This window comes from Cibotium barometz, chromosome 21, assembly GCF_041138505.1.
Source record: "Cibotium barometz isolate CiBa-2024 chromosome 21, ASM4113850v1, whole genome shotgun sequence".
Lineage (NCBI taxonomy): Eukaryota > Viridiplantae > Streptophyta > Polypodiopsida > Cyatheales > Cibotiaceae > Cibotium > Cibotium barometz.
Genome location: NC_141066.1, coordinates 6,942,186 through 6,958,779, shown reverse-complemented (window position 1 = coordinate 6,958,779; position 16,594 = coordinate 6,942,186).

Genomic DNA, 16,594 nt, shown 5'->3' with positions numbered 1-16,594 from the left:
TGTCTCCCTCCCAAAAAGCATGTTTCCCATCTTCAGCTGCTTTGCATCTAGGGCACGTTCCAACATTAAAGTTCCTCTGAAGAAGTTTGAAACAAGAGGTAGAGCTAGTAGGCAGGCTTTCCACAAAAAGACTTGGGCTTTCACTGGGATCAAAGCATCCCATATTAGGCTCCATCTTTTCTTTCAAATGTTCATATCCCAACTGATTCTCTAAACTTTATTGCAATATTGGGGATTCATTTCCCCTTTACAAGTTTCCTCATACAATGTTTTGGTATTGATTCCATCCAGTTTAGCCCCATTACACTAGTTTTAGTCATGAAGCCAGGAATCCTCATTATAAGCAATAGAATACCAATTCTTTTTCACCTCAGCAAGGATTGAATTCGGGACTTGAATCTCACTTTGTTGCAACATGACCTCTCCCATAATTTGTTGAAGCCCTTTCCATCTTGCTTGAGAGAAATCCCATATGTCTTCTAGTCTCCTAAATCCCTTATTAAATAGTCTTTTGGAGACCCTAGTATCCAATATGGCTAAAGGAGGCTTAAACCTATGAGTCCATCAGATATTAAGATTCTATTAGAGTATTTCTAGTGGCCCTAGTGCACCCATTCCAGTTGATCAAGCCCATACCTTCTACCACAATGATTTAACGCCATTCACATCTATTGTATAGAATCATGTGTTTTGTTGATCTAGCCCATAGCATCTACCACAATGATTTAACACCATTCACATCTATTGCATACAATCATGTGTTTTGTTGACTAGTTATGGAATGCGATGTGGAGGCGTTAGCTTTATCACAATGATCCGTATTACTCTCGTCTATTTTAAATTTTCTAAGTAAATAACATATAGCATATTCATGAAATCAAATTTATTGATGAACTAAACTTATCAATTTGAAATTCAATCTTTAAAGATAGAATTACATGACAAATATAATGGATCCACTTATCATATCCCTCTTTCATTATATGATGATCTCAAAAGGTAAAAGTCAAACCTTTGATTTTTATGTTTCACCTTTGTTGTTGTAACATGAGAATGTAAAATAATTTTAAAAAGCTAAAATGCCTCAAAGAATTGAATATCCAAGAGAAACACCAGGTGGCAGGAACAAAGGGACTTCTTCGGGTGGGTATAGATGTACCTAGGGGAAAAAAGATTCCATGCATAGATGGCATCCTCTGATTTTTATGGCATCCACGTCAATGACAACCTTCAACAAAGAGGCTTTTGGCCTCAACCCCTTGACTCGATGGATGCCATCTCTTGATTTCCACAAAAAGACAATTTCGCTTGTAGGTGGTGGGGTTGGAATCCAAGCGAACAAAGATTCTTACTAGTTTTGCATCCATTTAGAGTGGATATTAGAAGAGATATGATACATACTCCACTTTGTGTGTATGTCATCTCAAATTTATGTGCCATCAACGTTCTATGGTCCTGCCACTTCATCTGAACTGGGCCTTAGTCCTCCATAGGAAGATTATAATAATAGCTAAAATTTTCATAATGTGAAAAGGTATCCAATGAAAAGTGGATTGAAAATATTGAAGGCAAGAAAGTAAATCTCATATGTTAACCACTCCCTAGGTTAACACGGTTTCACCTGCCCGACCTACGCTAAAGTGTTCCCCGCTTGAACAAGGACTTATCTTCTGTAAGACGATATTGGAACATATGAAATGGCCTTACATTGTGCTTAATGTTAAATAGGAAAGGTCTAAGGACTTCATGTACATACTTGCTTAAGACTAGTAATAGAGGTCAGACCATTTTTAACTTTGGGTGGCCTAGCATGAAAACTAATCACTTGTATATGTCATTTTTGACAATAAGAAATACACAATCATTCCCTTACAATAGAGTACTTGTGAGCTCTCCTCTTCCCTCTTCTTACTTGCATGTATGCTATTTAATCTTACATGATTAATGGATGCGAAGGACCATCTCTTTTTTCCTCCATGTAGGCATAGCAAGCTCTTCCTTTACCCCACGACAAGGAGAATTGTAGTGTAACAATCGAGTGAGGATGCGACGAACAAGCTAGTGCACCTACATAGGGAAGTTGCATTTGTGGCTCTAAAGTAAGACCTAACAACATATACTTCAACAAGGCTAAGGAAAGCTTTGGACTTGAATATATTTGGCACCGTTATCGAGTGGACTAGCCTAGGGCTCTTATCTTCCTTTATCCATCCGCCTATTGGAATCATTCAATATTGCCCAGTGGTTATTAGGAGGTCACATCCCAAAAAGCAAATGGTTTTGGAATCTTGGATCTGTTTAGTTTGTTGTATTAGGGCATTCTATTTTTATCTCTTAGAAGGGAAAACCCTGGTTTCTTGGTGATTTACATGATTTTATAGCTCATAAGTCTTTGATCTTGTTGCAGTGAGCCAAGAAATAGCTTAGTAATTGTGATTAGGAGTGGAATGCGCTTCAAAAACATAAGAATTAAGCCCCATTAGGTGTGGATTAGAGTGGGATAGTTAATTTTTGTTCATGCGTTTCATATTTTGTCGTATAATTGGTAGCTTATAAGCATACAAATACTAATTGGTGACTTAGAAGTATAAAAATACAAATTAGTGGCTTAGAAGTATACATTTCTGGAATTGGTAGCTTAAAAACATCCATCAAACATCCAAGATTCAATAGCATACATGCAAACAAGAAGAGGGAAGAGGAGAGCTCACAAGTATTCTATTCCAAGGAAATGATTGTGTACTGCTTTTTGTCAAAAATTACTTATATACAAGTGTGAATACTTTTCAGACTTGGCCAACCAACAAACTTAGAAATGGTCCGGTCTCTATTACTAGTGTTAAGTACCTACATACACGAATTCTTTATACTTGTCCTATTTAAAATTAAGTACAAGGTAAGACCACTTTATATGTTCCAGCATCGTCTTACAAAAGATAAGTCCCCATTTGAACGATAAGATGGCAAAGCACCTTACAATAGGTCAAGCAGGTGAAACCATGTTAGCTTATAAAGTGGTTAACATATCTCCCTTCCTAATGGTGAGGTGAGACCGTGTCCTCACGTCACCTAAGTTGGTGGTGAAGTTGTTGCCCCAGGGTAGAAAGGTGTGGATGGTCCAAGATATGCTATGAAGTTAGCATGCAAGGTAAAGGTGTATAGTTTGCGTTAGAGCTACGGATGCAAGACATATTGATGAGAAGATTTGGGTAGCCTTGGTGGTAGGCAGCTTATTGAGGTGGCATGAAAAGTATAGGTAATGTGCACAAGTTCTTCAGATGCGAGGCTTCCTTGTGTTATGGAAATGGTTGGAACCCTTAAAAACTAGGTAGTTGGCAGTAATGGTCCGCACCCTGTGATTGGCGAAATGAGCACCAGGACCACCATGTAATATTTTGCATGGGTAGATGGAGGTTCAGATCTTCTTGGTACGGCATGATATTATACCCTGAGCTTATAGTAGCGTGATGCCTAGATATTGGGCTTCTTTGTGTGGCAAACACGTCACCCAATGCGAGGTTGTGTTCAATTGGAGTCGAAGCAAAGGTTACATGCATTGAAGATGTTTGGAGGTACCTGCAAGGTCAAGGGCTCTCCAGGAGATGGGTCATCGTACCATTGGGCTAGGCTTGTGCCTCCTTGTCCCCTCGTTTAGAGATGTACTTGGACGGTTGGTGTTAATAAGGTTAGTTTTGCAAGTGCATGTATTTGTGTGTGTTGTGAGATGCAAGATATGAAAAAAAAATGTGATGCCCATAGTGAAATATGCAAGTGACGTGTATGCAATGGACGGAAGGTGTGCCCCTATGTGTGTACTCCAACTGAAGATTTCTCCAATGTAACTTCTTTCTTCGACTCTCTTTGTTTCTTTCTTTGACATTTTATTGATAACGCTTTTCTTAGGGAGTTAATATTCATTAAATTGTTAATGCATGGCAGTTGGCTTTGCCATAATTGCAATGGAGCTGGTGGTCTCTGTGGCTCGAGGGATTTAGCGGTAACAAGCACCGAGGATAGAGGCCACAAAATATCCTTGTTGATTCGAGGAATGTCCAAACGATGGGTTGTACCATGGGTCAAGGTGCAAGGGTCAACCCATCCAAAAATGTACATGGATGAATGTCGACAATGAGGCTTACTGTAGGTGCTTGTTGAGATATCAGTGCCTATTTATGTGTTAACTAGATGCAAAGGCCGTGTGTATATTGCAAATATCGAGAGCATGGGCATTGGGTAAACGGTGGGCCAATGTAGAAGATCCTTTCAGTGAAAACGCCAACACACTGCTTTCTTTTACATTTATTTTTTTGCTTTCTTCAACACTTATTGATGGTTTGAGATAAGGAATTGAGTGTTGAGGTGTAGTGAGGCTTGCCGATAAGGTGGGTGTGAATGAGGTTGGGTTGTCCATGAGAATAAAAGAATTTAGAACACCCAGTATGGTATGTACATTGGTAGATTGCGATGGCGCCCTGAGGTCACCAAGCTGCCTCCCAATGATCGGCATTGTCCGGTAAGCCAATGCCCAAGTGTGGTGTTACATTAGTATGGTTACATTAGTATGGTGTGAGCTTATCATTATGTTAGGGTGGATTTTGAAGATGTAGAGTGTGTAAAGGAGAATGGAATGAATCAATGGATTCTCCTATTCATTAGTATGGTGTGAAGTTATCATTACGTTTGGGTGGATTTTGAAGATGTGGAGTGTGTGAAGGAGAATGGAATAAATCAATGGCTTCTCCTATTCTTTTTATGGTTGAGTGAGCTAATTAGGGTTTATGCAAGTGTTATTGTGCATCCCTATTTTATTGTGAATCCCTGTTGATCTTAGGCTATCTGTAGATGCGATGCATGTAAAGTTATCATCAAAGTCTATGGCATCCAAACAATACTCCACTAGTGTTCGATGCCTCTTCATATATATAACGTATGATGTAGCTTCTTACTTCTCAGTCCTTTCAAGAACAATGAAATCAACCTAGTTTAGCTTGATTTTTTCTCAGAAGGACACCTACAGTTCAAGTTCTTGACGCAATCTCTTATTGTTTCGTGTTTAAGTTGCTTGAATTGATGCAGTCTCTCATCATTTTGCGTTTAAGTTGTTTGAATTGATATAACTCTGTTACAAAACTATGCTTTACACCTATTTTGGAGAAATCGGTCGTCTCATAAATGCTAGTTCCAAGTCTTTCGTGGTTTCTCTTTGTGAATCTAACGTTTGAAACTAGAGCAAAGCGTTACTTTCCAAGGTTAAGTCGAAACCATCTATCTCTGTTGTTTCAAGATCGATCACCCTTTCTGCTATATATAGACTTGTTTACAGGAGAAACCAAATGGCTATAGGGATCTCCCATTACATTAAACTGGAAATTAGCTTGGCTATGAGACAGGGTCTTATCTTGGGATGGTCCCCTTATGGGTCACTAGAATGGCATCCATAGTTCTTCTCATTTCATGGTACATAAGTTTTGGTTGTTGCTTCTGTCGGTTCTGTTATTGTCTTGGGAGCCATTACGACCATGTGCCTATGTACCTAAGTATAGGATGGTCCTATATAACTATAGGGCCTATGCTCAACTCTGGGAGGTACCTAAGTATAGGATGGTCCTATATAGCTATAGGGCTATGGCCATGTGGCTAGGTTCAATTCTGGGAGGTACATGAGTATAGGATGGTCCTACATAACCATAGGGCTTGTGCCCCAAAAAATGCTTCTCTTGGTCACTCAAGAGGTATGAAGCCTAAATGTGTCATTAGGTATGAAGCCTGAATGCATCATTGGGTATGTATATACTGGTACTCTAGGAGTTACTAGTACACTTAAGGCTCTATATTCTTGGTTCTCAACTCTTGCGATTCCCAGTCCTAAATGGATTGGTACTATTGATTCGACTAGAGTTATTGACCTTGTTCTTTTGAAAGGCACAATTTCTTGGCTGGGGAGTATAGGATGCTTTATATAACCAAAGGGATGGTGCCCAAAAAATGCTTATGTTGGTCACTCAGGAGGTACAAAGCCAGAATGCGTCATTGGGTATCTCCGGTTGGGTGAGTTACTTGAGCTCTTTTAGCCCTTCTTGATGATTCACCAAAATGATACTTCATTCCAGCTAGCAAAAGCTCTACAAGATTTTTACCTCACATTATTGATCTAGTCTGTTCCGTTGTGAAGGACTCTTGGTTTGCTTCCAAGCTAGTGTTTGGCACAATCACACGGAGGTCAACTCTACGCGTGGTCCAATACCACTCCCTAGTGTCAATGCGTGAGGTCGGTACATGAGGCAAAGTCTCATATTCCAAGGTCAAGTTAGCATAGGACAAAGCAATGATTTAGCTTGACCACGAATGCATAAGCACCTTATTGGGTGCTGGAATCACTTGTTGAGACTCTTTTTATGACTACTTTATGGTTTTTAAATGTTTTAAGATTTTTTGACACCAAAATAGTAAACACAGACACATGAATAAAAAAGTGTGAAGTGAATATAAAAAATGCAAATATGAATTTTATCTTTTATATATTTTTTATTTTTTGGAAGTCCAAACGGATCAGCGATCGGTATCTCTGAGTCTCAAGTCGAACGAGACGATTCAATTCACAGATGCTCTAAAAACTGGAGCGACCACGAACTTGCAACGATCCGAAAAATCCGATGATCCAAAAAATGGGACGATTTGGATACCGAATGATTGACAGCTGTATCAGCGATCTGAATTACACAATGATCTGGATTTGGGATCGTGCAATCTAGAAATGGACGATCTCTAGAAGTCGGATCAACAATTTGGACTAATGAGTTGTGATGGTCAAATTGATAGGAATTGGCGATCCTAATTTCGGATCGTGCGATCCGAAAGTATTTTAAGACAATAGTTGGCACCCAATGTACTTTTCAGATATATATCACAAAACTTTATAATGTTTGGTACCTTGACGGCCCCCTTTTATGTAACGCAAGTTTGTGGAAATGAAGATATTAGTACTAACCCACTTTCAACTTTAGTCAATGATCTAAAATTCGGATCAGCGATCCAAAAACTAATCAACGATCCAAAAATTCCAAAGAGCAAAATATATATTTTTGAACGATTTTGACTTTTTTAGGGTTTTCTTGATTTTTCGGGTTTTTTTATCATGATAGTGATGCTTAGCAACACTCTAATGCTATGATTTTTCACTCAAACAACAACTACAAAGATTAATGGCTAAATTAAGCTAAGCTTGGTTTAAAAATATAAAAAATGCTAATGTACACTAATTTCTAAGGCTAATGCTCATGGTAATGCTCAAAGCAACAAAATGGAGAGATAGCTGATCTTAATCGCACTTGGGGGAGAGCTTGTTCTTCGTTCCATCACTTTGGTGAGACAAAGAATGGATCTGGTTAATAACAAAAAACATAAAAAGGTTAAGGTTAGAAAGAAAGCCTACTCTAATCATACAAATCCACTCGCACACAAGTCACACATATTCACTCTCAAATCCACTCAATACTCTACTCTAGAATACATTTGCCTAGCACTAGACCAAGGATTTACATCCAATTACAAGATTAAGTGAGAAAATTTAAATATTTTTGAGAAAACAATGGTTCTTCTCCCTTCCCTCATCCAAGACTAGTTCTTCCCCAGTAGCAGCACGCTATTTATTCATGTCAAAGAACTTATTACCCTAGGAATCATAGAATAGTGGCTAAACCATTATCTTAGATCATGGAAGTTCCATTAAGAGAGACAAAAGAGGCCAAGATAAGTGTCAATCCCTCTTATTTGAACCCTTCTTTTACTCTCAATCCTCTAAGGCAACCCATCCAATGGCAATGGCTAAGCTAGAAATCTTGAACCACTCTAGCTCAATCACTTCGTCTCACTCAAGCTATCAAGCATGCCCAGAAAATAAGAAGGGGAAGAAAGGAAAGATGGGAGCAGAGGAGAAGAGAAGCAAGGAACTCAAGGAGGACTTTGTGACATCGGGAAGTCCTTCCAGTGTAAGAGGATTGGATGTGTCAAAGTAGAGAGAGAGCTAGAGAACTGAGAGTTGGCTAGGTGATGTGTCCCCTAGGCTCTCTGAGCTTCTCTATAGAGACTTGACCCAGCTCAATTCATCATCAACTGTAACTGCTGAAGATGGTGATGTGAAGTTTTGTCGCGGGTGATTGCCTATGGGGAATCCTTGAGTATTTTGGTTTTTTCTTCTTGTGTTTGAGTCCATGTCTCGGGGCTATTGAGATCGTGATGAGTTTTTGTCCATCTCAAGAAAATGTTGTTTTCCTTGAGTTCATGGAGATGAAGCTTCTGTGAGTGTAAGTCTAATGACTGGGGAGATGGTATTGATCCAGTGCTATCTCAGTCTGTGTCAGATGAGAGGGTACAGACTCAGTTCTATGTTAACAACTAAGCATCAAAATATTCAACTGATGGTGTAGGGACCTTGATTTGGTTTGTTTGAGTTGAAGGGAAGTGATCCTACGTCACAATTGACTGTTAGAGGTTTGTTAGAAGTCAGTTGTTGTTGTTAGCAATTGGATGGGTTTGTGACCTGAGTGGTGTTTTGGTGGTAGTAGCTACAGTTAGGTTTGAGTCATCTGTGAGTGTCCATAGGGTAGGATTATTGTTTGATCTAAGTTTTCTAAGTATGTAGAGATGCCAGCAGACATAGAGGAGAGGATGCTTGCATCAACTATGTCAATTTAGTTTGTTGGTCGGGTATAGTCATATCTAAAGCAACTATGTGTCAGTAGAACTTCAGCAGGGAGCCAATAGTGTGTTATCCCTTCTAGTTTAGAGTAGCTTGAGGGTTGGTGATGTCAGTTTAGGGATTCTGAGTCAGCCGGTCCTATGTCAAATTACTGAGAAAGAATTCAGTCTGCTTCAGTCTCAGAGGAGGTCAGAAGAGGGTCATCCAAGTGTTTGGAAAGCTCTTGGGGTCATGGTTGTAAGGTTAGTTGATGTTGGAGGATAATAGAGGATCCTAGAGGACTCATTTTTTTGGACTGGGGCTAGCATCAGCATTCAGAAGCAGATATATAGTCATAATCTGATCTATTTGTGTCAGCTGAGAGTTTCTGGTCAATTGGATTTTATTATTGTCCACACACTCCTATCATTAATGCACACCACACATGTCACATCGATACTATTTGGATGAACTTGCTATCTCAACACTCCCCCTTAAGTTCATCGTATCCATGTCTAGTACTCCAAGTTTGTCTCGTAAGTACTCATACTTATCTTTCCCAATTGACTTTGAAGATGTTAGCACTTGTTCTTCAGTCTTCACATATGCCAAATACCCTTTTCCATATAACACCTTCTCTCTAATGAAACGGTAATGGATCTCTATGTGTTTGGTTCTTGCATGATATATCGGATTATTAGCTAGCTAAATACTGCTCATGTTGCCACAATGTATGATAATCACTCCATCATGATGTCATCCCAAATCATCAAGTAGTTTTTGCATTTAAACAGGTAGCCATAGTGGTCCCTTTATCCTCCACCTCTGTGAGACTGTGCCTACACAGTGCAACTGTGGATTGCTTCTTGCTACTCTAAATCACAACATCACTTCCCAAGCTAAATGCATATCCCCTAGTAAACCTCTTGTTATAAGAACTTCCTACCCAATCTATGGGCAGTGGGCCTTTACATATCTCATGATCCTCCTGTGAGGACAGCATCCAAATGTAGTTTCATGGAACTACGCATAAACTAGTTAACTAGTCCCACTGAATAACATAAATTCCATCTAGTGATAGTAATAGTCAAGTAAATCAAGCTGCTAAACTGGCCAACTAGTCCCAATGTGTAACATAAATCTAGTCCAATGCCAACTAGTCCTAGCACGAAACGTAACTCTAGTCTAGTGATAGTCAAGTAAATCAAGATGCCAAAACCGTCTCGTGTACATGGTAACATTTTCTAACTGTTCACCAAAATCAGCCCTTAGCTTTATGTTTTGCTCCAATGGTGTCTCTTCAATCTACATACATGTGTGGGAAACTCTAAATGCACATATCTCTATGGTTTCTCGATAAACACATCTTCTTGAATTTTTCCATTCAAGAATTAATTCTTTATACACCATCACATCCTTTCCATGCTCATAAAATAGACCATAATGGGCAATGAGTCTTTACATATCTCATGATCCTCCTGATAGCATCCAAATGCAGTTTCATGAAATTTTGCATATTAAACTAGCTAACTAGTCCCATCGTATAACATAAATCTGGTCTAGTGATAGTGATAGTCAACTAAATCAAGCAGCTAAACTAGCTAACTAGTCCTAGTACATAACATAAATCCACTCTAGTGATAGTTAAGCAAATCAAGCTACCAACCATCCTCTTGTACATGGTAATATCGTTCAACTCTTTGCCAAAATAAGCCCTCAGCTTTGTGTTTTTCTCGAATGGTATCGTCATAATCTTGCATCTAGCCATGCCATGCTTTGCCAACATATCCAAGGCATAAGCTTGCATCCAGCTTTGTGTTTTACTTCAATGGTATCGTCATAAGCTTACATCCAACCATGCCATACTTTGTCAACATATCTAAAGCGTCTTACCTTTGAACCAACTATATGCCATGTGGTGTCCTCACATCACCTTAATGCCAAGAAAGAATCTCAACTCCCCAAGTCTTTCATGTCAAATTGGCTACCCAATGATGCTTTCATTTCAAACAGTATCATTCTCACAATTACCTATGACTATCAAGTTATCTACATAAATCACAATCACTCTTTGTATTTTTCACATATAGTGAAGGATTAGAAATCCCAACATGAAAGCCAATGCTTATGAGATACTTGATAATCCTATCACTCCAAGCTTGTGGTGCTTGCTTCAAACCATACAATGTTTTCTTTAAGCTACATCCATGTGTGGGAAACTATGGATGTACATATCCCTATGGCTTCTCTATAAACTATATCAATATGAGTAGTGGGTCTTTACATATCTCATGATCCTCCTGACATCATGCAAATATAATTTCATCTTTCCACGAAATTATCCAACTTACATTTGACCTTGTAAAACCCATTTGCAACCCAATAACATTCTTGTCATTTGGTAACTCGACCAAATTCCACGTATCATTATGTGCCAATGCATCAATCTCTTTATTCATAGCTTTTTTCCAAACTTATTTTTTGATGGCCTCATCAAAAACAAGTAGGCTCCACATGTTTCACCATAGATATCGTACATGCCTAATGCATAGCATATCCTTTATATGTCAACCTCTACACTAGATATCTCACTTTTTGTGATCTCAATGGTTTATCAATATGAGCTCCTTGAGCTCTTGCATATGATGGTACATAATTCTTTCTCTTCACACTTGGAGTCTTTAACGGAATTCCCAACTCATCACCAAACTAGATGACTCATAACCTGCATTTCCAATGTCAACACCTTCAAGTCTCTTCTTTCCTTTTCCCAATGCACTACTATGAGTGCTCGCCACATCAAGTCTCAATCTTTTTGCTCACTACTAGAAGTCTCATGTGGCCCAAACATACTAGTAGAACTCTCCTCGGGGGGTTCACTATAAGTAAACCCTCTGTATCACGTGCATTCAAGGCCTATTTTAAAAATCCCTTACTTGTGAATTTTTCATGAAAAAAACATACCCTTTTTCTATTCAACCTTTAAATGGTACCCTTCTATAAAAATGTATAAAAAAAGAATTTTAAAAATCCCTTCTGTTGAACCCACGTGCTATGCTTACATATTTATTTGTGACCCCCCCTCCCTGGATGAACTCTCTAATGGCAATTGCACATCCATAGCAATGGCATCAACCACCACATTCTTAATTTCTTTGTACCAACTAGCCAACTCATCAAATATGACATCCTTACTGATAAGAACTTACCTTGTGAGAATGGATTATAGCATTTGTATGATTTTAATCTAATGCATACCCAATGAATATATATTTTTCAGCTTTTGAATCCAGTTTAGTTCGCTTCTTATTCGAGCACGTGTATTGTACACTCAAAAACTTTCAAGTGTCCAATGTTGGGCCTAAAATCTATCAACCTCATCTTTGGTCTCATCTCTCTAGTGTAGTCTCATGTATGGAAAGTGTAGGTATATTCTTCAAGATACACACCATTGTAACACCTACTTCTATCCAAAAGGATGATGGCATACCCTTCTCGTTCAACATAGCTCTAGCCACTTCACCAACTCATCAAATGCAGGTGAATTGTACTCATCTCCACCATTTGTCCTTAGGCACTTAAGCCAATGACCATATTGCCTCTCCACAAGAGCTTTGAACTCTTGGAATTTCCCCAAAGCTTCACTCTTCTCTTTTGAAAAATAGATCCATATCATCTTGCTAAAGTCATCAATGAATGTGATGCAGCACTTGCTTCTAACCCATTAATGGATTGGGTTTAAGTAGGATGCGAGAAATACCACTATGCACAATCTTCAAAGGCCCTCTACTCATCTACCTTTCCTTGGGAAATGGAAATCTTACTTCCCAAACTGACATGTATCACATATATGTGAACTCCCATCATATTTGAGCCTTGGTGGCAAACCACCAACAATACCTTTTGTTTCCATAAATTTCACCTTTTAAATGTTCACCTACCCAATTCTCTTACAAGGGACACTCCCAACATGAGTAATGTGATGATGCATATCATCCCCTATAATAATATAACCTAGTGACTATATAGGTGACATCTTGTCAAACCCACTTCAGACATGATCTTCACTCTACCATCATGTATCCTTAATGGGAGACTCCTAACATGAGTAATAGGATGAAGTGTATCATCCCCTATAATAACAGAACCCAGTGAGGCAAGTATGCGCATTTACCAAGCTAAAACCTCTGAGTTAAAAATGTCATGCTATAATTTTTCACATGCATTAATTCATATATTTATCTAAGAAATCATACAACATACTAGAAAAAAGTGTTAGTGGGGATACATGTTCAGTAGAATTTCTTGGCGTGGCCTCCTCTACAAGCACACATAACCTCCATATCCTCCCTATTTACTTGTACCTAGGGAAGAGTCCCTAGCATGGCTATGTTCTCCATTACATTACCATGACCTCCTTTTCCTCTCTACTTCCCCCATAGGGAAAGTACTTAAGGACGAGTCCCTAAGATAGCAAGATCTCCTCTGTATGCACATGAACTAGGATAACTTGGTGTGAAAGAAAGCAAGCCCAAGTACTTTCTATAGAGAAAGTACTTGGGATAGCTTGTGAAAGAAGGCAAGCCCAAGCGAAAGTACTTGGGACAACTTTTTAAAATTTCCATAACTCTCACATCTAATGTCCAAATATAGTCTTCTAGCCACTCAAATCGAAGGGAAAATTACATTTGAGCACATTCAATGGGTTAAATCTTACAAAAAACGTGATTTAGTATGAAATTTTTTAAATTAAATATCTAGATCTACAATTGGATAAGTTTACAAGCTATTTCTTATGCTTTCTTTCAGTGACATTACTTAAGTCTATCCTACTTTACTTTCTTTCAGTGATCTCTTTTATAGACCCATGAGCTCCTTGACCTTCCTACTTTTGTTAAGTGCATGGAGAGGAGTCTCATACATAGGCATGATCTCCTTTACATATGCCTACATTCACGTGTCTTAAATCCACCAATCTCTCTCCATGCCACCCTCGACGCAACTCCTAATATTCAATTGTGTTTGTTTTCTAGCCATCATGCAATATCAATGTTTCTTGCTTGGAATGTAAAAAATACATAATTTAATAATATATCCATATTTCTTGGATAAACGTGCTGGTGGGATCATGTGATTTTTCTCAAAAAGTTAGTAATTGCTCCTCTTTTGTAATACCTTAGCTCGGGAGCTCGTGGGTTTTAGCTCGGAAAATGGTAGGTCCCCCTAGTGACTATGTAGGTGACATTTTATCAAACCACTCTCCATGGCAAGTGATGCGGTTTGATGCTCCAGAATCTATGTACTTCACTATGTGAAATGCTGCCCATAATATGTTTCATAGCAAACAAATGATTTACACTCCCATCATTGCTAGATGATGCATAATTCCCATGGTGGAATCTTCAATATGTGAAGTTATGTTGTCCATAACATGTGAAGTCATGTTGCCTGTAACATGTTTGATCAAAAACAATTGTATAACATATTATAATTCCTCAATTATACACAACATCCTACAATTAATCATGGTAATTGTTAAATTTATAAAATATAAGAAAAATATACACCTCAAAACAAGAAGGTGGTATCTCAAAGTGAAGCAGCCTATATACACCCTACTTTGACCTCTTGGAAAATCCTGTGGGGAAGAGATCTGATGTAAAAGTCTGGAAGAGAAACGAGTACATAGAGGTACAAACTCCAAAAGGGTTTTTAACTGAGCCAATTCTACAAGCTAGCAACAAGCAGTTGGGATGTCATATTAGATGGGATGAATGTTCTTTTGTCTTTGAGGATAAAATATGTAAATAGCTGAATGAAGACTGAATATTGTGGAGTCTGTCTGGTTTTGAAATCATCCATCAGGTGTACATGGGTAACTTTTGAGAGATAAAAAGATGGTCATGATGTAATAGCCCTTATAACATATATTCCCCCCCCCAAAAAAAAATAAATAAATAAAAAATCTAGCGTGCACAATGTTTAAAAATCAACATCTCCTTGTACGTGTGTCCCAGCCTTCATCATCATGATGCATTGTCGCTGGCAACTCCTTGCTATGGCCTTAATTGCCCCACATTCTGCTAGCCCTGAATGTCATTTGAATGAATACATTCACGGTTTTAAAGAAACTAAAGTAAAACACGTTAGCAGTGAACGTTGCCCAAATGATCCTCTCTGTATTAGATTATGGTGGTGCCCTGGCTCCGCCTATCTTATTGTGTGTGTGTCTGGTTGCCTACCACCTATATTGTGAGCTTCTCTACCTCACATCTGCCATGCTATTATCCATCGGTACAATTTTTAATCTTAGACTTCCCACTGACACCACTGCCTTTCTCTTCGACGATGTGTTATCACCGATAGCATTTCATCTCTAGCTGACTTCCCACTGAACTTGCCTTTGCTTCGTTATGGACGTGTGGGTAGCATTTCATCTGCCTTTGCTTCGACAATGTCATGGCATTGTCGATGCCTTTTCTACCTGGCAAACTAAGATGCAGCTCTCTCTCTCCTGCTTATGCGAGTTTGGCGATGACAAAGATCCAAGAAAGAGATATTTCTCTAGACAAACAAAAGGCGTGGTGACAAAGAAATGAAAACGCCATCGCCTAAGTCTTACAGATTTTTTTGGTGCATCGCATAGACTTCATTCAAGTCGCAACGAAGCAGATCTAGGCAAGACTGGAAGGTAATTCAAGGTATCTTTGGGCAACAATGTATTGCATTGGTTACATTGGCTGGTTGAGTGTGCTCTCATTGAAGCATTGTATTTGGCAAACATGGGTGAAAGTCCAATGAAAATTATGGGTGAAAAGATTGCCTGAAATAAACTCTAAATATGGAAGTATCGCATGTAAAGATTCTTGAAAGGACTTTAAAGGCTTTTGGATCTTCGCGAGAGATGATGATGAGCAAGAGCAACAACTTTAACACAGGTACAACTTCAAGCACATAGAACTTGGTTATCGGAAAGAGCATACAAAGTGTTGTATTACCTCTCTATATATGTGATAGATTCTATGTATGTTATATACATGATGTAGATAATCCCAAGGATGCATGGGATAATTTGGGGTGAAATTGCATGACATTAGAAGATTTAATTGAAGTAAAAGATTCATAGCATAAGTTGAAATAACAGGCACATACATGATTATACGCAAGAGATCAAGGAATATGCAGATGGACTTACTTCTCTTAATGCACCCATGGATGATAGTTGGTAATCACATTGAATGGTTTGAGCAAAGAGTATGTCATTTGATACCTCTATCACAATTACAAGTGGCAATCTTGAGGAGTTGCTTATTGTTGAAGAATTGAAGCTTGGGCTTGATACATACTACTAGTGTGATGAGTACGCAAGGGACCAGGCATTCTACTCTCATAAAGGTTCAAGAAGTAAGGGAAGATCTACATCTAGAGGACATATAAGGGGATGTGATTGGCTAAGTTGCATTATACGTTAAACGAGATTCAATTTATACGCGAATAATATTTTTTTTTAAATATTTGTACTCTTTATATAGGCGTATTATACGATGACACATCACGTATTTTGGGTTATACTTTTAGGTCCTTACATTTCGATCGATGTATTATCAGTCGATAAAGTTATCGATTGAAATAAATCTCTATAAAAATAGCGTATCATTTTCAATGTACTATGTGCACAACTTTCAGCATCTGAGGATCATAAACCAAAAAAAGAAGCACTTCCTTCCAAGGTGTAGTGCTTGTAAAATTCGAAAATTAAAAATATTTTTAATATAATAAGTAAAAGAATCTTAAATATGGGTTTAGATATATGTGTACTTGTGTTCAAAGTTTACTTCACACTTGTACATATATTTTAGAGAACAAAAATTAGTTTTGTCTTTCATTGTATTCGAAGCTTGCTTCACACTTGAAAGA